We start from the raw sequence: 26,857 nt of genomic DNA, 5'->3' as shown, positions 1-26,857 counted from the left end.
TCTTCACTAGGACCCCTGGTGGTGGTGATAGACTTGCAGCAAGCTGGAACCAGGTCACAGCTCACAGGTATGTTTAGCTGAGGATGCAGAGACCACTTGTGTGTGCAAAGTACAGATGGCAGGAGACAAAAGAGAACAAGCTGAGGTCAGGGCAGGTGGCAGACAAGGACAAACAAAAGATGAAGCTGAGATGGGTACATGGGAATTTAGACACTGAATACATGAAAAACTTGGCAAACAGGAGCTCATAGAACTAGGAATTTGCTCAGGCAACCCTGGCCACACAAAGCATGTCTTATATAGGGAAACAATCTAGGAGGCAGGCCAGGAAGTGATAGAAGGAAAGGGAATAAAAACCCACAGCATGGCAGATGATGCCCATAGGTAAGCACAGAAACCAAACAACACACGTGAAAAGAATCATAGGTCCAGTAGAACCACTGCAGCAAGTAGGTAAGAATACACAGGCTAAACTATGACAACTTTTAGTAAATTCAAACTGTTGGCACTTTGTTATGATGCTCCTGCACAATGTTGTCACTTTACTCTCCTGCCAGAGGGTACATCATCTGTTGTTCTTATATTCAGGGGATATCGTTTATATATGGCTAGGTAGGAGAGGTCCAGAAGGTGTATATGGCTAAAAAGATTAATTCGCCTTTTATCCTTTTTTCATAGTGAAAAGCATATATGTTGTAATGTAATATTTTAATACCCCAATCAGTAACTGGCACCACTGTGATCTTGGAACCACTTGTTTTAGGCATGAGGATCAGTTGTTTTCTGTTCTGGCCTTAGCAAAGGTTTGGCTGATATATAGTGACCAGTAGGTGTTTAGTGTCCAATAACATAGCAAACAGCATACCACTGCATATGCAGGCAGGCAACACACAATGATGTGTCACATGCTAAGATTTTTTTTTCCTGGTAAAGCTTTGCAAAAGAGCAAAGATCAGAGGGGTGTTGGGACAGATACAGTGGGGCAAAAAAGTATTTAGTCCCCACCAATTGTGCAAGTTCTCCCACTTAAAAAGATGAGAGAGGCCTGTAATTGCCATCATAGGTATACCTCAACTATGAGAGACAAAATGTTGAAACAAATCCAGACAATCACATTGTCTGATTTAGAAAGAATTTATTTGCAAATTATGGTGGAAAATAAGTATTTGGTCACCAACAAACAAGCAAGATTTCTGGCTCTCACAGACCTGTAACTTCTTCTTTAAGAGGCTCCTCTGTCCTCCACTCATTACCTGTATTAATGGCACCTGTTTGAACTTGTTATCAGTATAAAAGACACCTGTCCACAACCTCAAACAGTCACACTCCAAACTCCACTATGGTGAAGACCAAAGAGCTGTCAAAGGACACCAGAAACAAAATTGTAGACCTGCACCAGGCCGGTAAGACTGAATCTGCAATAGGCAAGCAGCTTGGTGTTAAGAAAACAACTGTGGGAGCAATAATTAGAAAATGGAAGACAAACAAGACCACCGATAATCTCCCTCGATTTGGGGCTCCATGCAAGATCTCACCCCGTGGGGTCAAAATGATCACAAGAACGGTAAGCAAAAATCCCAGAACCACACAGGGGGACCTAGTGAATGACCTGCAGAGAGCTGGGACCAACGTAACAAAAGCTACCATCAGTAACACACTACGCCACCAGGGACTCAGATCCTGCAGTGCCAGATGTGTCCCCCTGCTTAAGCCAGTACATGTCCGGGCCCGTCTGAGGTTTGCTAGAGAGCATTTGGATGATCCAGAAGAGGATTGGGAGAATGTCATATGGTCAGATGAAACAAAAGTAGAACTGGTTGGTAGAAACACAACTCGTCGTGTTTGGAAGAGAGAGAATGCTGAGTTGCAACCAAAGAACACCATACCTACTGTGAAGCATGGCGGTGGCAACATCATGATTTGGGGCTGTTTCTCTGCAAAGGAGACTTATCCGTGTACATGAAAGAATGAATGGGGCCACGTATCGTGAGATTTTGAGTGCAAACCTCCTCCCATCAGCATGGGCATTAAAGATGAAACGTGGCTGGGTCTTTCAGCATGACAATGATCGCAAACACACCACCCGGGCAATGAAGGAGTGGCTTCGTAAGAAGCATTTCAAGGTCCTGGAGTGGCCTAGCCAGTATCCAGATCTCAACCCCATAGAAAACCTTTGGAGGGAGTTGAAAGTCTGTGTTGCCCAGCGACAGCCCCAAAACATCACTGCTCTAGAGGAGATCTGCATGGAGGAATGGGCCAATATAACAGTGTGTGACAACCTTGTGAAGACTTACAGAAAACCTTTGACCTCTGTCATTGCCAACAAACGATATATAACAAAGTATTGAGATGAACTTTTGATATTAACCAAATACTTATTTTCTACCAAAATTTTCAAATACATTCTTTCCAAATCAGACTGTGATTGTCTGGATTTTTTTCCACATTTTGCCTCTCATAGTTGAGGTATACCTATGATGACAATTACAGGCCTCTCTCATCTTTTTAAGTGGGAGAACTTGCACAATTGGTGGCTGACTAAATACTTTTTTGCCCCACTGTAAGTATGTGTTCTCTACTTTTGCAGAATTGCACTTTTTTGCAACAAGGATGTTTTAATTAGTTACTGATACTCCACAGAAGTGAAGCCTTGATGAAACAAACTATAGCTGTGATTTTCATTATGCTTGATAAACGGGGTCCTTGAGAGCTGCCCCTGAAATCAAACACTGACCACGAGTAAGTACATTGGCACTACTAGCTGTAAAAGTCACAAGACAGGCTTCAGGTTTGGCATCACAGGGCTGTAGGGTAATCTTTTTATTATTTATTATACAAATACAAAATAAAATAATAAATCAAAATGAGAAGTTATTTATATTTTACCATATATACTCATCAATGAATTAAATTAAAAATGACATAATTTTAATGCCTAGCTAGATAAAAGAAACTGCTAGTAAACATAGCTGCTGAAACCAAAGTATTAGGCCCCGTACACACGACCAAGTTTCTCGGCAGAATTCAGCCAGAAACTCGATCGGAGCTGTATTCTGCCGAGAAACCCGGCCGTGTGTACACTTTCAGCCGAGGAAACCGACGAGGGTCTTGTCGGGCCAAATAGAGAACATGTTCTCTATTTCCTCGTTAGTCAACGGGAAAACTTGGCTCGCCGAGATCCTTGGCGGCTACACAAGGAACTCGACGAGCAAAACGACGTGTTTTGCTCGTCGAGTTTCTCGGCCGTGTGTATGGGGCCTGAGTCTGTAATAAAAAGTAATTATTTTCTGATAAAAAAAATAAAAAAACATTCACTTCCTCATCATTTCAGTCTCTTGCTCCATATTTCCATATTTCCACATTTCTAAACCAAAGCCAGAGACATCCCCATTGCTTTACCCTGTGAAGTGACAGCAATACTTTGCTTGTAAGCCACACCCACTAGTTATTGCCTGGTGTACCTTTTAGGACATACTTAATTTCACCCCATGTTCATCATACAAATTCTATCATCTTTTTTCAAATTTCAGTCAGATATCGGGGAAACCATGGCTAACCCTATTAATAATGCATCAAACCACAGTCAATCACTTATCAAATGTCACAGCTAGGTTTCTTTACTCAGTCTCCCCCTCCTTTGTTCTGCCCCTCCCCTTTTTCCCATGTCCCCTTAAAATGGCTTATTACAGGTCATCAAACCTCTACAGTTGAATAAATCATAGTGAAAAACACCAACATTCCCAATAAATGTATAAATAACATAGGCGTGTGCAAGGGGTGTGCCAGGTGTGCCTGGGCACACCCTAATCCTGGGATTGGCAACCTATCAATGATGGGCAGGTAACAGGTAAACCCCAATCCTTCCCTACCCACCCTCAGAACCTGGACAGGAGAAGTGGCGGGGGGTGGAATTTAGTGGAACCGATCTGTATCTGTAGCTAAAAGTAAGCTTCTCCTCCTCCTCTCTTTTGTCAACATTCAGCTGCTAAAGGAGGAAAATACAGGGGATCAGTACTAATATATGCCACCCCTCCTTTCCCTGTTACTCTTCCTTCTGTTGCCTGGGTCCCCCATGTGCTCCCTTGCCCCCCCTTCATCCCATTATTTCAGGTTGGAGATCGGTGAAGAGGCCGGTAAATATTTCAAATGCATATGTGTTGGAGCTTTGGGGTGCACACCCTAATGCAATAGGCTGCGCACAAGATATATACCTTGTATTTTTGAACATGCAGCTTCATGCTGCAAAGTCTCCAATTAATGCCATTTAGTTCATCCAAATATTCCAAAATTCCCAAAATTCATGTCCTTCATCCCCTATTTTGGTAAAGATTGATGGACAGTATTGATATTGAGACTTGTGGGCATAATCCAATATATCAAGTAACCAATAGCCACTTTATTTTAAGCCTTGTGTGCCAATATGGCATGATGCTACCCACCACTTGATATCAAGGCTTTTTGAGCTTTAAACAATTTGCCAGGCTTCCACATGCCACTTCAATAAGATCCTAAAGGAGCATTTTATAATCATCATAGACAATATGCTAAGTCCATGAAAAAAAATGTTTACATCTCAATGTACAAATACAGTAGCAAAATGGGGCAAAGCCTAATTTCAGAGATCTGTAAGGACCCTTTCACCTGTGCGGACCGTATTTCAGCTTTTTCAACCATCCGTTTGCGGATGAAAAAGGGACATACATTGGTCCCTATGAGATTGCGGGTGTCAGCGGATGAACCGATCTCGTCCGCCTCCGCAATGATCCGATTCTGCAGACGGAAGAAAACCCTATTTTTCCTTCCGTCTGCGGATCGGATCGGATGAACACGGACATACGGTCCGTGTTCATCCGATCCCCTCATCGGGGAGAGCGGAGAAAAGACAGGGCAGTCCCTGCACAGTGTGCGGGGACCACCCTGTCATCCGCCGGCTCAGCGGGGATCAACGGAGCGATCCCCGCTGAGCATAAGGAGCATACGGAGGCAGACCATTACTGATCCGCCCCGTGTGAAAGGGGCCTTATTGTGAATGATTATATATCCTTAAAGAATCTATCTATTTCTAATCCATGATATGGTTCAGTCTTTTTTTATTTATTATTATTTAAATATAATATAAAAAATACCATACACTGTCAAAACAGCTTTTTTTTTTTTTTTTTTCATAGTGCTGTTACTATTTTATTGCTCTGCAGATCCTAGTCTTGTAAATTCTAAATTCTTTCCTTTAAGTGACTCTTCTAAATAGTTGACATTTTGCAGGCACACTGACAAGCTGAGGTTATCATAAAATGTAGTAGCCTATTGATGTACCACTGTAATGCCAAAGCACAGATCTTGAAGTCTTTCCTTTAGTGGGATACAGTATATGATATGGGTTACTTATCCTTCCTGCTCCTTGCCTGCCTCATTAAATATGCCTGATGGCTGTGATGCATGATGTTTGCAAAGATGCCTATTTTGTTCCCTGGAACCACATCATTCCTCCGAAAAGCTCTTTGCCATGAGTTGTGTGCGCTCTACAAGAATTAATAAGTAGCTGACAGCTCCGGCACTGCTTCAGCTGTATTTTTGCTGCTGTTGAATTTACCATGCAATCAGATCAAATTAGACAAAGAAGGATTGTGGATCTTAATGCCAACTGAAAGGGCTACTGCTAAAGCCACACTGGACATTTCCGGGACTCAGGAGATTGTAGTTCAAGTGGATGATAGCAAGGAACTAGCTTTAAAGTGGTCTTAAACCCCAAAAATGTAATATATTGCAGCTTACCAGTCATTAAAGCGGTTCTCCACCCTAAAGTGAAGTCCCGCTGATCGGAACCCTCCCCCCCTCCGGTGTCACATTTGACACCTTTCAGGGGGGAGGGGGGTGCAGATACCTGTCTAAAGACAAGTATTTGCACCCACTTCCGGCCCGGCGGGCATTGCGTCACATCCCGTCGCCCCCCCCCCCCCTTGTGTGCTGGGAACACTCGGCTCCCAGCACACAGCGGGAGCCAATCGGCGGGCGCGGCGCGGCTCGCGCATGCGCCGTAGGGAACCGGGCAGTGAAGCCGCAGCGCATCACTTCCTGGTTCCCTCAGTGTAGATGGAGGGGGGAGCAGCAGGGTGACGAGCGATCGCTCGTGCTCTGCTGCGGACGGCGCTGGACTCCAGGACAGGTAAGTGTCCTAATATTAAAAGTCAGCAGCTGCAGTATTTGTAGCTGCTGGCTTTTAATATTTTAATATTTTGGGGTGGAACATCCGCTTTAAATGTGATGGCTGCATGCGTTTTATTTTTTAGGTATTTTTCCTTCTGTTTTCACCTGGTGATCTGGGGACACACCTCCTGGATGAAGGAGTAACAGCAGTATTGACAGTTTTTAGGGGAGGGGAGTGTTATGCTTTGTACACACGATCTGAATTTCCGATGAAAAAAGACAGACAGAATTTTTTCAATCGGATATTCCGACCGTGTGTGGGGCCCATCTGACTTTTTTCCATCCGAGTTTAGATATAGAACATGTTTTATTTTTTTCCGATGGAAAATATCCCATCGGAAATTCCGATCGTCTGTGTGGAACTACGACAAAGAAAAAAACATGCATGCTCAGAATCAAGTCGACGCATGCTCGGAAGCATTGAACTTTATTTTTCTCAGCTCGTCGTAGTGTTTTACGTCACCGCATTATGGACGGTCGGAATTTGGTCTGACAGTGTGTATGCAAGACAGCTTGAACATAATTCCGCCGGAAAATTCCATCAGATTTTGACCCATCGGAAATTCCGATCATGTGTGCAGGGCATTAGATGTACTAGCAGATTTGAATGCACTAACAAATTGAAGCCAAACTGCAGGTGGCACTTTATAAAAAGTTACAGCAGTTTTTTCCCCCCTTTTGGGATACAGCTTTCAACCCTCTAACTTTTACATCTGAGGCCTCGTACACACGACAGAGATTCTCGGCAGAATTCGCCGAGAAACTCGGTCAAAACCCGGATTCTGCCGAGAATCTCTGTCGTCTGTACAGTTTTGGCTCGATGGAGCCGCCGAGGAGCTCGACGAGAAAATAGAGAACATGTTCTCTATTTTCTCGTTGGCCGCGTTGTTCTATAGGAGAAGGCGGCCCGCCGAGCTCTTCGGCGGCTTCATCCCAAAACGAGACGAGGAACTCGACGTGCCAAGCACGTCGAGTTTCTCTGTCGTGTGTACGAGGCCTGAGAGACATCTTGCTCTGTTGAAGAACTACCGACTTAATGACTTGATCACCGGGTGAGGAAAAAAAGTAAAAGCAAGCCTAAAAAAAGAAAACAAATTTAACCATTACATCTAAGAATTGGTAAGTTGCAATATAATACATGTTTATTTTTGGATTTAATAACTACTTTCATTTTAATTTAATACACAATTTAAAATCCAAAAGTTTGGAGGAAAAGAAAAAGAAACAATGCAGGGGGGCGTGGCCTGGCTATAACTAGACATGTAAACAAATGTTCTTTTTTAACCACTAGCCACCCGACAGCTGACTATTTACGGCCACAAGGTGGCTCTAATCTGCCGGGAGGCAGTCTTTATATACGGCCTCCGACCGCGCGCCACTGGGGGCCGGTGCAGATACGCGTGCCTGGCGGCCGTGATGTCCGCCAAGCACCAGCGATCGTCAGTCACAGAGCCAGGAACGTGGATCTCTGTGTGTAAACACAGAGATCCACGTCCTGTTAGGGAGAGGAGACAGATGGTGTGTCGCTTGTACATAGGGACAACCATCAGTCACCTCCCCCAGTCAGTCCCCTCCCCCCACAGTAAGAATCACTCCCAGGGTACACATATAACCCCTTCCTCGCCCCCTAGTGTTAACCCCTTTCCTGCCAGTCACATGTATACAGTAATCAGTGCATATTTATAGCACTGTTTGCTGTATAAATGTGAATGGTCCCAAAAATGTGACAAAAGTGTCCGATGTGTCTGCCGTAATATCAAAAATCGCAGATCACCGCCATTACTAGTAAAAAAAAAAAAATTAATAATTATATCCCCTATTTTGTAGGTGTTATAACGTTTGCGCAAACCAATTACTATACGCTTATTGCAATTTTTTTACCAAAAATATGTAGAAGAATACGTTTTGGACTAAACTGAAAAAAAATATGTTTTTTTTTTTTTTTTAAATGGGATATTTATTATAGCAAAAAGTAAAAAACGTGTTTTTTTTTCGAAATTGTCGCTCTATTTTTGTTTATAGTGCAAAATAATAAAAACCGCACAGGTGATCAAATACCACCAAAAGAAAGTTCTATTTGTGGGAAAAAAAGGACGTCACTTTTGTTTGGGAGCCACGTCGCACGACCGCGCAATTGTCATTCAAAGAGTGACAGTGCCGAAAGCTGAAATTTCGCCTGGGCAGGAAGGGGGTATATGTGCCCAGTAAGCAAGTGGTTAAAGGAGAACTCCACTTTCATAAATCAAAAATAATATAATATAGAATATACTGTAAATTTTCTACACAAGTCATTTTGTTATTTAATGCTATTAAAAAGTACCTTTCCATTTTATTTGGTTGCTGCATTTGTCTAGAAGAAATGGTTTTGGGAATTGAGTGTATCAAACTGCCAACATCCTATATATACAAGTTTCTGCAACTTTCTAAAAATTCTCAAAAATGCAATGCAATATGGAAAACTGCAGGTGTTGTGTACACACTGGTATACAGAATATTCATTCCCATAATTGCCATTTTCTGCTTGTGTGATTGGCTCACTTATTTTCTCAAATGTCTGCACTAAGATATAAGTAAAATGTAGGCATACCATGCGATAGGAATTATATTTTTGGTAAGGGTTAGTTTACACAAGTGTTAGACCTCTGAAGAGTGACCCATGGTGTATTACTCTTCAGAGGATGTTAGTCAATGAGGAGGCATTGTGTCGCCCCATTGTGTCTCCCCACCGGTTTTAGTCCCTAAAATTCACTTGAAAGGGTCACGTTTGGCAAGCGATGCTGCCCAAGGAAAGCAACAGAGGACTTAATTCGTGCTGCAGCAGCCATGAGTTGCATGCATACATCCACTTCCACTGCCTTTGCAGCTTAAAGGGGAGAGGGATAAAAATGTGGATCAATCACATGTATTTTTCTACCCCTCTCCAACTGCAAATGTAAATGAGCCCTAGAGGGTAACTACTTCTAAAAGGATGCAGACACTGCAGCTTTCCTCATTAGAACAGTGCACCGGGTAGTTATAATAAACACAGACCCTCCCATTCAGGAATCAGTCTGGAAAGAACATGGTGAACAAAATGACTTTTTCTTCAAAACAGAAAAAGGATACTACTGAGTGTGTCAAAATCCCTGCAGTGGTTAACATAATCATGGCACTTTTAAATACCATCATTTCTGAATCATTTAAATGACATATAATTATCCAGCAAAGTTAGATTGTTAGGTATAATTATGTCATATTTACATCTTTCATTAAACCTCACAAAAGTTCTGTAAAATGCACTAGGTATCCCTGGCTGACCAATCTGTGAGGAAATAGCTATCGGTCCGGGGGGTGTTTGTCTGATAGTTCTGGTTTTACCCAAGACAGAACCAGAGGTGCAAGAGAGCTTGCTTTTGTATAGAAATACAGTAAAACCTTGGTTTGAGAGTAACTTGGTTTAAGAGCGTTTTGCAAGACAAGCAAAATGTTTTAATAAATTTTGCCTTGATATACAAGCGATGTCTTGATATAAGAGTAACATCATGTCACAACTGAGTATAAAAAAGAAGAGAGGAGCCTCAAGTGTAGCAATTTAATGAAGGTACAACATTTAGCAACATATTGCTACACTTAGAGGTGCCTCTCTTCTGTTTTATACCTTGTAAAATGCTTTGATATACAAGTGCTTTGGATTACAAGCATGTTTCTGGGACAAATTATTGTATATTATTGTATCTTTAAAATTAAAAATCTTTTGGAGGTCATATAACACTCCCTCTGAGTTCCATAGCCAGGAGCATGTTAGACCTTAGACTTGGTTTACTTTAGAAACATGACTGTATTTTTAAGGTTCCCTTGAATCTGATTGGCTGGAAGGAGTACTCCTTTATTAAAGTGCATGGGTGCCTGCCGGCCAAACATTGATTGACAAAAGCCAATATTTTCCTCTAAATTATGGTAATCCTGTTTCATTTAACAATCACTACTGTGCTATTATCCACATAATTTATCTGATTTGAATATCACAGATTTGAATGTTGGATTTCTTGGTTATGTTAAATATTTTCAAATCATTGTGATGCTAGAATAAGTATTTGTTTTATCTATCCTATTATTATTCGGAGTAGAGTGTTCAACTTTTCACATATACCCTGTTATATAAGCATGTGTACCTTTATACCAGGATTTTAGTGTATTTACGCTAGGTAATTCACTTTATAGCGCCCTCTTTCACACCATATCCACATTGATTGACAAAAGCCAATATTTTCCTCTAAATGATGGTAATCCTGGTCAGACAAAAGTGCCGATTACAAGATTCTAGATAGAAGTTATATGTACTAGATAAATCTAATACAAGATATTCGATATACTGAGACTGTGACACTACTACTCACATACAGTATAAAAAGTAAACACAACACCCAGTCCCACTACACATCCTAAAGATATATGATTTGGGAGTCAGTACATTGCTGTGTCTTCAGGCACTTATGGACATGACTCTGTCCTGGAGACATCTCATATACCTTCCTACAAGAAGTCAGCAAGGTGCAAACACATGTCATTCCATAAAAGCCAATGAGACAATAAGATAAAAATCAGAAAGGGGAAACAAACATCCATGAAATGTTACTATACCTTGCTTAGATGTCAGTTACAGCTCCTGGTGCAGATAATACTGAGAGATGGACAATACATGTGGGTGAGGAGAAAGAGGATGGGGCAGAAATCCAGTTATTTCTGTCACTGACCCTGAAAAGATTGTGGAAGATGGAGATACTCCCCTTAAAGCTGAACTCCACTTCATATTCCCATCACAGTCTGCTCTGACAACTCATATACAGCAAGGACAGCATGCATCCAGAACCATGGCTTTTACATTACCTGCTGGAGGTGTGTGCTTACCAATGCGGCTGGGAGATGTGAATGCACAGGGACACCCACAGGGACATCCAAAGGGGCATCCACAGGGACCTACACAGGGACCTACACAGGGACCTACACTGGGACATACACAGGGACCTACACTGGGACCTACACTGGGACATACATACGGCTTCAGCTGGCAGCAGCTCTGTAGAGTGAAGTTTAAATTGCCAAGCGCTGTATAAGGTCCCTGTAGTATGTGAGAGGGTCACTGCCACCTGGTGGACACATGCGGTCATCGTTTTCATCTGGAAACTTGCATACAGATACAGCTTGTTTCCTTGTGTGATCCATAACTGCAAATGATCGTGAGCCTGCAGATATCACTTACCAACAGCTATGACCATATAGCACAGCATGTCTGTCTGTCTGTCTATCTATCTATTCATCTATCTATATGTATGTAATGAATTTTATTATACTCCCTTGATATGGGTAGATATGTATATAATTTACCAACAGCATGGTCATATAGCACATCATGTCTGTCTATCTATCTATCTATCTATCTATCTATCTATCTATCCATCCATATATCTATCTATATGTATGTAATGTATTTTACTATACTCCTTTGATATAGGTAGATATGTATATAATTTACCAACAGCATGGTCATATAGCACAGCATGTCTGTCTATCTATCTATCTATCTATCTATCTATCTATCTATCTATCTATCTATCTATATGTATGTAATGTATTTTACTAGACTCCGTTGATATAGGTACATACTGTATGTATATAATTTACCAACAGCATGATCATATAGCATAACATGCCTGTCTATCTATCTATCTATCTATCTATCTATCTATCTATATATCTAATTAATTTTACTAGACTCCCTTGATATAGGTAGATATTTATATAATTTACCAACAGCATGATCATATAGCATGTCTGTCTGTCTGTCTGTCTGTCTGTCTGACTGTCTGTCTGTCTATCTATCTATCTATCTATCTATCTATCTATCTATCTATCTATCTATATCTGTAATACATTTTTCTAGACTCCCTTGATATAGGTAGATATTTATTTACCAAAAGCATGATCATATAGCATGTCTATCTATCTATCTATCTATCTATCTATCTATCTATCTATCTATCTATCTATCTATCTATCTATCTATCTATCTAAAATCTGTGTAATGATTTTCAATGGGGTCCATCGAGTAGCATTATCCCCCAGCAGAAATTATACTCCCACCCTGACTGTGGCATGCCTGGCAGCACAAAGGCAAACATGGCATTTTTATTGTGTGGAAGGTTTAGTGGTGTAGATCAGACAATGAATCTGCTCTCAGATCCTCCCTCACATATTTTTAGAACTAAAAAAATATATAGAGATATATAAAATATGTGTCAAGATTTTCAATGGGCTCCCCTGAGATGCATCATTCCCCAGTAGAAATCATACTGTCACCCTGACTGTAAAAGCCAGCATCAGATTAAGATGTGGCATGCCTGGCAGCACAAAGGCAAGCATGGCATTGTTATTGTGTGGAAGGTTTAGTGGTGTAGATCAGACAATGAATCTGCTCTCAGAATCCTCCCTTACTCGTTATTAGAACTGAATAAATAACGGGCAACCCATCCTTATTCTTCTCTAATGATTCTGACAGCTTCTAATCATTTGATGGATGGGCTCTGCTATGAGACTAGAGAGGGAGGGATAAGGAAAATTGGCAATCATACTTCGAGATTCCTGGAATTCATGTCCAAATATTGTCTTCTATTAAAAAACTAAACACAAAAGAAAAACTCATTCTTGAGGATTTCTGCATACTTGTGGATAATAGGAATGTGTCAGGCGTGGTGCTTTAGAATGAGGAAAGCATTAAACAGAACATACTGAAATAAGTAAGTATAAAAAGAGATCGATTATCATGAAGATCAATACGTTTATTAGATCCAGCAGAATAGTTTGCAGAGATTTAGGGGTGGAATAAGATTTATTTATTTTGTGTTATTTGTGTTCCCCTGCTACATCAGACATCTGTGGTTTAATTGTTGCTTTCATGGAAAGGGGTGATTGAATAGTAATTATGTAGTAGACTATACTGGGAGATCTGTGAACTAGATGATTATGTGACAGTTGATGATGGTCCGTCCGGCAATGACAGCAGAGGCTTGTTATCAGCACATCGTGATATCTACACACTGCAATGGACAGCGCTGTCCAAGGTGCTGAAGGTAGATAACCCGGCTGGGCTGAGATCTTATCGCTGCTCCTCACCAATCCCAGTATAAATGTGTTGCTCCCAACCAATCCCAGTATAAATGTGTTGCTCCTCACCAATCCCAGTATAAATGTGTTGCTCCTCACCAATCCCAGTATAAATGTGTTGCTCCTCACCAATCCTAGTATAAATGTGTTGCTCCTCACCAATCCCAGTATAAATGTGTTGCTCCTCACCAATCCCAGTATAAATGTGTTGCTCCTCACCAATCCCAGCATGAAATGTGTTGCTCCTCACCAATCCCAGTATAAATGTGATGCTCCTCACCAATCCCAGTATCAATGTGTTGCTCCTCACCAATCCCAGCATGAAATGTGTTGCTCCTCACCAATCCCAGTATAAATGTGATGCTCCTCACCAATCCCAGTATCAATGTGTTGCTCCTCACCAATCCCAGTATAAATGTGATGCTCCTCACCAATCCCAGTATCAATGTGTTGCTCCTCACCAATCCCAGTATAAATGTGTTGCTCCTCACCAATCCCAGCATGAAATGTGTTGCTCCTCACCAATCCCAGTATAAATGTGTTGCTCCTCACCAATCCCAGTATAAATGTGTTGCTCCTCACCAATCCCAGTATAAATGTGTTGCTCCTCACCAATCCCAGTATAAATGTGTTGCTCCTCACCAATCCTAGTATAAATGTGTTGCTCCTCACCAATCCCAGTATAAATGTGTTGCTCCTCACCAATCCCAGTATAAATGTGTTGCTCCTCACCAATCCCAGCATGAAATGTGTTGCTCCTCACCAATCCCAGTATAAATGTGATGCTCCTCACCAATCCCAGTATCAATGTGTTGCCCCTCACCAATCTCAGTATAAATGTGTTGCCCCTCACCAATCCCAGAATAAATGTAATGCTCCTCACCAATCCCAGAATAAATATGTTGCCCCTCACCAATCCCAGAATAAATATGTTTCCCCTCACCAATCCCAGAATAAATGTAATGCTCCTCACCAATCCCAGAATAAATATGTTGCCCCTCACCAATCCCAGAATAAATATGTTGCCCCTCACCAATCCCAGTATAAATGTGATGCTCCTCACCAATCCCAGTATAAATGTGTTGCTTCTCACCAATCCCAGTATAAATGTGCTGCTCCTCACCAATCCCAGTATAAATGTGCTGCTCCTCACCAATCCCAGTATAAATGTGCTGCTCCTCACCAATCCCAGTAAAAATGTGTTGCTCCTCACCAATCCCAGTATACATGTGTTGCTCCTCACCAATCCCAGTATAAATGTGTTGCTCCTCACCAATCCCAGTATACATGTGTTGCTCCTCACCAATCCCAGTATAAATGTGTTGCTCCTCACCAATCCCAGTATAAATGTGTTGCTTCTCACCAATCCCAGTATAAATGTGTTGCTTCTCACCAATCCCAGTATAAATGTGCTGCTCCTCACCAATCCCAGTATAAATGTGCTGCTCCTCACCAATCCCATTATAAATGTGTTGCTCCTCACCAATCCCAGTATAAATGTGTTGCCCCTCACCAATCCCAGAATAAATATGTTGCCCCTCACCAATCCCAGTATAAATGTGTTGCTCCTCACCAATCCCAGTATAAATGTGTTGCCCCTCACCAATCCCAGAATAAATATGTTGCCCCTCACCAATCCCAGTATACATGTGTTGCTCCTCACCAATCCCAGTATAAATGTGTTGCTCCTCACCAATCCCAGTATAAATGTGTTGCTTCTCACCAATCCCAGTATAAATGTGTTGCTTCTCACCAATCCCAGTATAAATGTGCTGCTCCTCACCAATCCCAGTATAAATGTGCTGCTCCTCACCAATCCCAGTATAAATGTGTTGCTCCTCACCAATCCCAGTATAAATGTGTTGCCCCTCACCAATCCCAGAATAAATATGTTGCCCCTCACCAATCCCAGAATAAATGTAATGCTCCTCACCAATCCCAGTATAAATGTGATGCTCCTCACCAATCCCAGTATAAATGTGTTGCTCCTCACCAATCCCAGTATAAATGTGTTGTCACACCTATGGACAGCATACTGGTCACAACATTTTGCTTTTTACATCTGAACTCAGATCACTATGGATTTCAAGTCACCTCAATGGATAGCAAATGCTGTAAACTCAGATTAAATGCATGCACATAGAGCCCAGCACATGATAAATATCGCTTGTACAGGATCGCAGACCAGAGCAGCTCCTGACTTTTAAATCGTTGTCATCTGATGTGAAAACAATAATTGCATGTCTCCACCAGGTGGCAGTGACCTGCAAACATATTGTAAGGACCTATATCCAGCTTGGCAATCCAAACTTCCACACACTTCAAAGCTGTTGTCAGCTCAAGCAGCTTTTTTTTTTCTCTGGTTTTCTATCTAATTGCATTTCTCTCAGGATTACTAAGCAACACCCCCCCAGATGGGTAATGTGAAGGTGATGGGGTTTTTGTAGCCAGAATTGCAAGATGTGAAGCTTTGCACATTAGCATGTGATGTGAGAGTAAGGTGGAGCTGACAGCTAAGGGGGCGTCGCTGAATCTTCTACAATCTTTACAGTCTCAAGCAAAGAAAAAAAAAAAAACTGTAGCTATGCCCCATTCCCATTTTCTGTCTCTACGTTCTGTATCCATTTCCATGTGCAGGAAGAAGATGCAGAATCCATAGGAAGGTACAGTACAGTAGTTGTTTTTTTATTGTGATGCATTTGTGGATTTGCAACTCTGGCATGTAGTATGTTAAAGCATTAGGTAAAATGGAAAAGACAGTAGTAATGTGTCAGTAGTGTGTCAGTTAGCTGCTTGCCTTGCTAAACATACACACAGGAAAATCTATAATACAGCCAGCTATGTGTTTTGCTGCTGAATTCTAACATCTGCAAATGTAAGCATATTTCTAGGTGTCTTGGTGATTTACTCTAGCCTTCATATGGCAGCTAGACTTTGCTTGTTTTAGTATAGATATCCTAGCAATAATTATCCTAGTAATTGTCATAGTTATAGTTAGTCTGGCTGAAAAAAAAAAAAAAAAAAGACACAAGTCTATCTAGTTTAACCAATAAAAGTAAAAAAAAAAAGAAAAATGTGTATGTATGTATATATATATATATATATATATATATATATATATATATATATATATATATATATATATATATATATATATATATATATATATATATATATAATTTTTTATATATATATATATATATATATATATATATATATATATATATATATATATATATATATATATATATATATATATATATAAAAATCATTATTATTTTATTTGTATATATATATATATTATTTATATTTGTATATTTTATTATTATTTATATATATATATTTTTTATATATATATATATATATATATATATATATATATATATATATATATATATATATATATATATATATATATATATATATATATATATAATTTAATATATATATAGTGCTTCTCAGTTTCCATATAAGCTGTGAGCTCCACACTCTGATTACTATCTCTTATATAATGACTTACTGAAACCTTCTCACCTGTTCACTCGTAGGGACATTTAGGAGAGCATTCTTGTACACCTATTTGCTATTCATTTTCAAGAATCAGGATGACCTGCCTAACACATTGTTGATCTTTACAGTTTAGGTTGCTGAACTAAGTTCAGATAGAATGGTGACTCGGTAATGTGTACATCAGGCTCACCATACACATTAAACACTGACCATACATTTTCATACAATCAAATTTAGATATAAAAAAAATAGGTAATCTGATGACCTACCTGACATATCAAGTCAATTTGTATCCAACCAAGGAGATCTTTGCACTACATACTTGTTGGTAGATCTAAAGAAGTACAATCAGATTGCATATTGTAAAATGGTGAGCCTAACACTTCAGCCTGGTGGGCTATATAAGATACGATTGTGGTGACAACCAAAAAGGGGTATGGCATTTTTTTTTGTAAACAGTAACATCATTTATACACAGTGTCACTTGTCATTGCTACTCATGATGACCAGCCTTGGCAGGTGGCTGTGTAGTATCAAAGACAGAAGTTCATTTGACAACAGGGTCCATGTATGTGATTATTAATACACATACATTTAAACATAATGACAATATAGCTCCAGACATGGTAATGTGGTTATGTTGACATTAACCAGGTAGCTTTTTATTAGCTATAGATATTTATGACTCAGCCAGTTTATACATGTTTATATAAGCTAACATGCAAACCAACTTTTTAGCAATGCAAATGTAATTTATATGCATATTTTATTGTTCCTTTTCATTACCTTCAACTTGATCATTCCATTCCAGCTCAAGCTTTTTTTTCTAGCATTTGTTCTTTTGCTCTTATCGTCAATGCTGTAATTAAGGACAAGGCTGTTTTAATACTCAGTCCATTGTTTATTAGTTCATTATGGATAAATGATAGGGAGAAGATAGCACTGGATGAAATGGGTCTTAATAGAATTAAACATTTTCTGCTCAGTAGAGTCAAGCATAATTGACTTACATTGCCTCCATTTAATTTGCTATCTATACCTATTTTAGTAGAGAGTTTACATAAAGCTGTAGTTGTTTGCAGTCACCTTATACATTATGTTGGTTTTAACATGTGGATATGTTCTCAACATCTCACTTTGTAAAGGAAAGATATAATTTACCTTAAATAAAAAAATGTAATAGGGAAGATGTAGCCTAGATAAAATCTTGGAATGTTAAGTGATATTTTGTATATTACCATTACCAAATATTTATGCAGACTGGCTATCTCCTGTTCCATTAAAAATAAATATATTGTAAAATGAATTTGTACATTGTCTTGCTTTTATGTATGTCACTTTAAAGGGACACATTTATTTATAGATAGGATATAATTTGTTTAAAATCTGTATAGTTTTACTTATAGCAGGTTATGTAGCTTCTAAACTCTTATGTTTATATTGTTAAAGGGAGCTGCAATAAAATAAAGCATTAATGAAACAGCGCCCCTGGTGGAAAATGTGTTGTTAACATCTGTGGGACAAACTTCTGAATATTTCATTGATCTTGCTTAGGTTAATATGAATGCCTTGAGAAATCTGTTCTAGAGCTAATTAAAGTGTCTTTGATTTATTAGTTTATATTTTAAATGAGTATCCTGTGTGAGAGTATGCACTTTGGGCCAGATTCTCGTACCTGCGGCGCAGCATAACGTAACCCGTTTACGTTACACCGCCGCAAGTTTTCAGTCTAAGTGCCCGATCCACAAAGCACTTACCTGTAAGCTTGCTGCGGTGTATCGTAAACACGTCCGGCGCAAGGCGGCCCAATTCAAATGGGGCGGGTACCATTTAAATGGTACTGCGCATGCTCCGTTCGCAAATTTCCCGACGTGCTTTGCGCGAAATTACGATGTGCCGACGTGTTGAGACTCGTGACGTGCGTAACGTACTTACGCCGGGAAAACAAAAAAATTCAATAGCGACGCGGGAAAGACGGGCATACTTTAACATGGTGGAGTAATTTTACACCATGTTAAAGTACCCCTATCTTTGCGACGGGAATCTAAAACTTGCGACGACGTAACGACGGGAAGAACCTTTGTGGATCGCCGTAACTGCTAATTTGCATACCCGACGCTGGTTTACGACGTGAACTCCCCCCAGCGGCGGCCGAAGTATTGCATCCTAGGATCCGACGGTGTAATTCAATTACACTTGTCGGATCTTAGGGCTAGCTATGCGTAACTGATTCTATGAATTAGTCGCATAGTTAGAACGGCCCTGAAACAGAGATACGACGGTGTATCAGGAGATACGCCGTCGTATCTCTTTTGTGAATCTGGCCCCTTGTTACTAGTTGCTGTTATGTATTCAGAGTTGAATGGTAACCAAGCAAGGTTTTAACTGAATGGTTAATTTGCAAGGTATTTATATATTAACATATAATCCACATACCAGTCATGTATTTTATATTTATTTTTGGTCTGTTTTAGTGTGAAAATAGATTAACCTCCCTGGCGGTATGATTCTGTCTGGAATTACGTACCGAAAGCGGTACAATTATTTGCAAGGAAATTTGGCATTTAATACTGTAGGCCTGTAATTCTTAGGAATAACTCACTTAAATCTGACCAAACAAGAGTCTAGTAGGCATCCCGGGTATGACATTTTTTTAAAAACAAAATTATAAATTATAATATAATAAATAATTATAAATAATTATATCAAATAATAATATAATTCTAATAAAAATTATTCAATAATGTAATCAAATCAAAATCACTGAAATTTTCTCAGTTGCAAAATTGTCGCTGTCATTATTATTTTTTTTTATGACAAATTTCCCCACAAATCACTATCGCACAATTCTGCAAGTGATTATAATTTATTATCGCTGTTTTCTAGCTGCTCTAAAACCATTTTTGACATAAAGGGACACTTTTGGTTGCTATGGACAATCTACAGTTTGCAGAAAGAAAGAACAGTTTTTATTATATAAAAGTGCATGTAGGGCACTGGGCAGACCACTAGGGACAAGGGGTGTGTGTATTTTTTACATACAGTACTGTAATCTATAAGATTACAGTATACTGTATGTATTGTGTTTGTTTACGTTTTTGAATTTGGCGCCGATCTCCGCTCCCGTGCGTCGTAACGTCGCAGGGAACGGAAATCGGCGGCACAGGAGGACGCTGTGTGAATCGAGCGAGGTCCCGCTCGCTCACACAGCGCGGTGGCATCGCTGGATCCAGGACAAGGTAAGCCAGCGCACGCTGCAGGCTCTGCATATCTACCCCGAGCGTGACTCGGGGATACCGATCGCAGCAGAAAAAATCCACCCCGAGTCACGCTCGGGAATACCGCCAGGGGGGTTAAGCAAACCCACATTTTTGTAAAAGGTAGCCTGTTAGTGCTATTGACCCACTTCCCAAAAGTAAGGAATTTAAGGCACAGATAATTGTTGTTAGATTGTATTGTCAATGTTGTGATTGCTTATGAACTTAGTACCTAGCAGTACTGTAGAGTGCTCTATTTTTTACTAACAGAATTTCTACTTCCATTGGGAATCTCCTCTTAGCCATTGTGGGCTTGAAGGCGTGGACAGGGAAGCACCTATCACTATACCTACTCAACACTTACTCAATACATTATAGATACAGCCTGTTGTGTAATTGTGCACTATATGGGAGGACAGATTGTATATGAGATTTTTACCTTCTGTCAAGATATTCTAGGCTAAATGTAGGAAATATTTTTTGCTCAACCCCAGCCACATTATAATCTGCCCAATATACCATAGGTATTCCATAATATGCCGACTATACCTCAACCAAGGCAAAATTCACCCAGCATACTTCAATCATGGTATAACCTGCCTAGTATACCTCAAATATTATATAATCATACCATCATACCAAAATACATTAAAAACAAGCACATCTGCACAGTATACCTCAACTACAGCATAACCTGCCCATTATAGCTCGACCACAGTATAATCTGCCATCATACCTCTAACATAAAATAATCTTTCCATTATACCTCAACTACAATCTCCACTCAACACAGCTCAACAACAGTATAATCTGCCCAGTATACTTCTTCCATGGCATACTCTGTTCAGCATACATGACCTACAGCATCATATGGCCATCATAACCCAGCCACAACATAATCTGTACACCAGACTTCAATCACAACATAATCTGGCCAATAAAACACAACCATGGCATTATGTGCCTGCCATATACAGTATCAGCCATAATATCATCTGTCCAGCAAACATCGACCATGGCATTATTTGACTACAGAAACATGACATTATCTGACCAATATTCCCATAGTTAAAATAGCTATTCTAAAATAGGTTACATTTAAAACAACACTCAAAATTAGAATACAAATGAATAGCCAATGAAAAGATTAACAAAAAAATCTGCTTTTGCTGCAGTATTTTCTTCAGAAGCACCTTTTTTTCCATTAAAAGTCCTCAATCTGATCAGCAACTTCATTGAATCCACTTCTTCATAGCACCCATCTCAGCCTGTGATTGAACAGTGACAAAAGAAGCAGCACAGTAATGAGCTCATCAATTTATCACTTTGCTTACTCTTCCTAGTAGTTTGCTTCCTGTCAACACATGAACCAACTGGTTATTTTTTACAGATTCTGGTCCAGATTCTCAAAGGGCTTACAATGGGGCAGCGCCATGTACGCCGTCGTAAGTCCTAATCTGGGCCGTCGTATCTATGCGACTGATTCTTAGAATCAGTTACGCATAGATATCCATTAGATCCGACAGGCGTAAGTCTCTTACGCTGTCGGATCTTAACTGCAATTTTTTTTTGGCCCGCTAGGTGGCGCTTCCGTCGATTTCCCAGTCGAGTATGCAAATTAGCTAGATACGCAAATTACCGAACTTACGCGCGGCCGACGCAGTAAAGTTACGACATTTACGTTAGGCTTTTCCCGGCGTAAAGTTGCCCCTGGGTCTATGAGGCGCAACCAATGTTAAGTATGGCCATCGTTCCCGCGTCGAAATTTGAAAAGTTACGTCGTTTGCGTAAGTCGTCTGTGAATGGGGCTGGACGCCATTTACGTTCACGTCGAAACCAATGACATCCTTGCGACGTCATTTGGAGCAATGCACCCTGGGATATTTTACGGACGGCGCATGCGCAGTTCGTTCGGCGCGGGAACGCGCTTCATTTAAATGCTACACTCCCCCTACCCGCCGAATTTGAATTCCGCCGGGTGATTTACGTTACACCACCGCAACTTTACACGCAAGTGCTTTGTGAATAAAGCACTTGCCTGAAAAACTTGCGGCGGCGTAACGTAAATCAGATACATTACGCCCATTTTTACGCCGATCTACGAGAATCTGGGCCTCTTTCTCTTACACTTCAGGTCTTCTATATAGGGACTGCAAAAAGCTGATACCAGGTCAAGTGCAGGTATTTACACTACTTGCTTCAAGCTAAATTCATGTAAATATGTTATAAGGGTTACAGAGCTGCATTAATTACCTGGAGATGTTTGCATAATCATATGACTGTGGCTACCATACAGTATTTCTATTTTATTCCAGATAGAAAACCAAAGTTTAAAGATATGTGTGTACACTATTTCACTTCCACTGATTGCATATAGCAAAGTATTAAAATGACACACAATACCGAAACTGAAAATCTCACATTTCTATGCAGAGATGAGAATATTTTAAATGACAAAAATAACAGCTAACTAAAAAGCTTGGCATTGTGTTAAAAACAGAATTCAAATTAAAATTGTTTGGGTAACTGAATCTTTGCTTTTGTTTCAAGAAAATAATACTATTGTCAGAGAATAGGTAAGAATGGGAATAGGAGAATAGGTAAAGGAACTCACCTCCCGCTAAACACCCCTCCCCCCAGGAAGAGCATGCCACATTAAATGGTATGGGTGGCCAAATTGCACAGTGGTCTTATATGGCTGTTAAATATCAGGAGTGCAATACTTACAGAGTTAGGAGTTCACTAGTATGGTATGTACAGACAGCAGAGTTCAGGAGTACACCACATACAGAGTTCAATGTTCAGGAGTGTAGAGTTCAGGAGTGCACTATGTAGACAGTGCAGAGTTCAGGAATGCAGAGTTCAGGAGTGTGCTATGTACAGAGTGCAGGGTTCAGGAGTGCACCACATACATACTGTAGGATTCAGGAGTGCACTACATATAGAGTCCAGGGTTCAGGAGGGGACTACTTACAGAGCACAGGGTTCTCAGAAGTGCACTACATGTAGACAGTGCAGAGCTAAGGAATGCAGAGTTCAGGAGTGTGCTATGTACAGAGTTCGGGGTTCAGGAGTGCATTGCATACATACTTTAGGATTCAGGAGCAGAGCAGAGTGCAGAGCTAAGGAATGCAGAGTTCAGGAGTGCACTACACACAGTGTACAGGGTTTAGAAGTGGACTGCTTACAGAGTACAGGGTTCAGAAGTGCACTACATACAGAGTGCACAGTTCAGGAGTGCACAATTCAGGAGCGTGTTTTGTACAGACAGCAGGGTTCAGGAGTGTACTACATAGAGAGTTCAGGAGATATATAGAGAGCTCAGGATTACACTGTACTGGGTGCAGGGTTCAGGGGGGCACTACCTACAGAGTGCCGGGTTCAGGACGTCGCTGCTTACAGTGTGCAGGGCTAAGGAGTGCACTGCTTACAAAGTACAGGATTCAGAAGTGCACTACGTACAGAGTGCAGAGTTCAAGGTTGCACTACATACAGAGTGAAGAGTTAAAAAGGGAACTAAATACAGAGTGTAGAGTTCAGAGTGTACTGTCTACAGAGTGCAGGGTTCAGGAGTGCCCTGCATACAGAGTACAGGGTTCAGGAGTGCATATCTCACTGGCCACTTTACAACCAAAAATGACTCCCCCACCCCCAAATTCCCTTTCTCTCCCCGTACAGAGCTCTACTCCTACCCCCATATCTCCCCCATGGCAGTACCTGATACGGAACAGCTGCTGCAGAAAAGCAGGATCAGCTTACCTCAGTAGAAGAGTACAGGCTGCTGGGTGGGCACAGGCTTCAGGTGCTGCTACAACTAGAATAGCACAGCTGAGTGCATGGAGGGTTCAGTGGAGCCACCATATTCTGCCTGGAAAAAGTCCTGTGTGTGTGTGTTTGTATAACTATGCAAAAGTTTTAAGCAGGTGTGAAGAAATGCCATAAAGTAAGGTTGTTTCCAAAAATTATATTTTAATTGTTTATTTTTATCAGTTTACAAAATGCAGTGAGTGAACAGAACAAAAATCTAAATCAAATCAATATTTGGTGTGACTAACTCTTGGCTTCAAACCATGATCAGTTCTTACACTTGCACACTTTGTATGCTTGCACAAAGAAAAGGATTTTGTAGGATTAGAGTCAGGCGTATGAATAATCAGTTATAACAAGAAGGAGCTAATGATCATCAATTTTATATATAGGTTAAAACACAGTCAATAACTGAAACAGCTGTGTAGGAGGTTAAAAACTGGGTGAGGAACATTCAAATGCTGCCATTAAGATGGGGTTGTAGAAGACAGTTCATGTCACAAGTCATACACCATGGCACCAGGGCTCAAGTCCTGCGGGAAAGTGCGGGAATGGAGTTCCTGCACTTTTTTCACAGCAGGAACTCAGTTCCCTTTGCAGGACTAGAGCAGCTGAGAGCAGCCGAGCCGCCCGAGCCAATCCTTCACTAAGCGGCGATGCCCAGCTCGAGTCACTGTCAGGGGCAGGTGAACCTTAGTAATACTTTGTTACTGCCCGCTTCCTGTATATGGATTCATTGGGTAGTGTGCGGGTATTCCATCACTTTCTCGATGCCGCAATGTCTCCTGGGAGCTTTTGTCATTGTTCCCAGGAGACATTGCGGAGGTCTCCTGGTAACAATGACAAAAGCTCCCAGGAGACATTGCGGCATCGAGGAAGTGACGGAATACCCGCACACTACCCCATGAATCCATATACAGGAAGTGGCCAGTACCATAAAGGATTACTAAGGTACAGTGGATCGGAAAAAAAACATGCGGCTTAGTAATTATGCATATGAGCGTATCATTTTATTTGTTTTGGTGGGGGAGTGGATCTTGGGTGGGAGTTCCCACATTTTTTTCCCCAGGACTTGACCCCTGCATGGCACCAGTAACAAAACACAAGGTAGTTATACCGTATCAGCGAGGTCTCTCCCAGGCAAAGATTTCAAAGCAGATTGGGATCTCAAGAAGTGCTGTTCAGGCTCTTTTTGAAGAAGCACAAAGAAACGTTGAGGACTGTAGACACAGTGGTCAGCCATGGAAACTTAATGCAGCAGATGAAAGACACATGCTTGCTTTTCATGGACATCAGAAGATGTCCAGCAAGGCCATCAACACAGGACTGATAAAAGTCTTTCCGAAGAAGTCTGTCCAGAAGTGGTCTTAATGGAAGAATTGTGGCCAAAAAGCCATACCTCTGATGTGGAAGCAAGGCTAAGCGACTCAACTACTGTATGGATGTAAACTTAGAATGGCATTCAGAAAAAGGGGAGCAGGCGCTCTGGATTGCTCAGTCAAAATTTGAAAAAACAGCGAAGCATAGTGGAGGTTCTCTGCAAGTTTAAGACTGCATTTCTGCAAATGGAGTATGCAGTTTGGTATGGATCAATGGTGTCCTCAATGCTGACAAATACAGGCAGATATTTATCCATCATGCCATACCATCAGGGAGATGTGTGATTGGCCCCAAATGTATTCTGCGGCAGGACAATGACCCCCAAGTATACAGCCAATGTCATTAGGAGCTATCTTCAGCGTAAAGAAGAACCAGGAGTCCTGGAATTGATGATGTGGCCCCCACAGAGCCCAAATCTCAAAATCATTGAGTTTGTCTAGGATTACATGAAGAGACAGAATGATTTGAGGCAGCCTACATCCACAGAAGATCTATGGTTACCTTTGAGAAAGTCACATGATGAAACGCGTCAGTTGACCAGACAACACAGTCGTCTTACGTCCCATCTGGTTCAGGGCATTGCAGTGGTGGAGAACACGCAGCCATCACCTTGCATCCCCAGTGCGGAAGGATCTATTTTATTTTGTTTTTATCAATACCTTGCATGGTATTCAGTCCATTGAGACCTCTTTTTTATATTAAATACATTTTACTTTTAAACAATAATACACTATATGAGCATTTGTTTTTTTATTTGTGGTCTGCCTAAGTGTAACGCCAGCACCAGGAGCAACAACTATTCAGATCTGAGCGGTGGAGGAGCAGGAGACCAACCGAGAGGATCAACTCACCCATCCCACTCTCTTTATGATCACAACCCCTGCAGGGGGATACAGCTCTGGTGAGTGAGGACCTACAGGGGGAGCACGCAAGTCACCTTACCAGGAATTTTGATGCCCAGTCACATTATAACAATATTGGGTGGAAATATTGACACAGTTTGCGGCTTCTATTTTTTATGGGTTTTTTATTTTGATCACTTATCTATGAGCATGAGGAGTTTAAGGTTCAGGGATCATTGATCAAACACATCTTCAAAACACAGCTGCCCTTTTTCTGTGACACAGCATCATTACCCACTAAAGGCTGTGAAATTTAAGGACTTTTTTCCTTATGTTGTGAGGACTCTATTTTGTATATTATATATTGCACATTTATTGCACAGCAGGCACAGAGGCCTGTAGTTTTTCCATTCTCCCTTTAGGAGACTCAGTTTTCTTGTTTGGTTGTTTCCCCGCAGTTTATTTACTCACATTTACTTCACATACCGGTAATTATCACTTACCCCTAGGAGGAGGGGCACTACAGTATTAGCGCACTTACTCACAGAGTGGCTTACATTAAGAACACACACCACGGGAAGAGTGATCCACCAATGTATATATATATATATATATATATATATATATATATATATATATATATATATATATATATATATATATATATATATATACAGTATATATATGCAGTGGGTACAGAAAGTAGTCAGACCCCCT

General features: G+C 40.6%; 2 protein-coding genes across 4 annotated transcripts in view; one reads left to right on the top strand and one right to left on the bottom strand.

Annotated features, from left to right (window-relative positions):
- The window catches only part of NPY5R (neuropeptide Y receptor Y5), a 128,154-nt gene extending 116,721 nt beyond the window's left edge, over nt 1-11,433 (bottom strand). The window contains exon 1 of one of the 2 annotated variants that reach the window (XM_040332685.1): nt 10,825-11,433. The gene's annotated coding sequence lies outside the window, so the exon portion shown is untranslated. The remainder of the gene's footprint in view (nt 1-10,824) is intronic. The other variant, XM_040332695.1, reaches the window with a different exon arrangement.
- Nucleotides 11,434-14,861: 3,428 nt separating this feature from the next.
- The window catches only part of NPY1R (neuropeptide Y receptor Y1), a 104,900-nt gene continuing 92,904 nt past the window's right edge, over nt 14,862-26,857 (top strand). For both annotated transcript variants that reach the window (XM_040332666.1, XM_040332674.1), the window contains exon 1: nt 14,862-16,007. The gene's annotated coding sequence lies outside the window, so the exon portion shown is untranslated. The remainder of the gene's footprint in view (nt 16,008-26,857) is intronic.

This window comes from Rana temporaria, chromosome 1, assembly GCF_905171775.1.
Source record: "Rana temporaria chromosome 1, aRanTem1.1, whole genome shotgun sequence".
In the NCBI taxonomy this organism is placed as follows: domain Eukaryota; kingdom Metazoa; phylum Chordata; class Amphibia; order Anura; family Ranidae; genus Rana; species Rana temporaria.
Note: the sequence above shows the minus strand (reverse complement) of the source record. Positions and strands in the feature narration are given on the sequence as shown.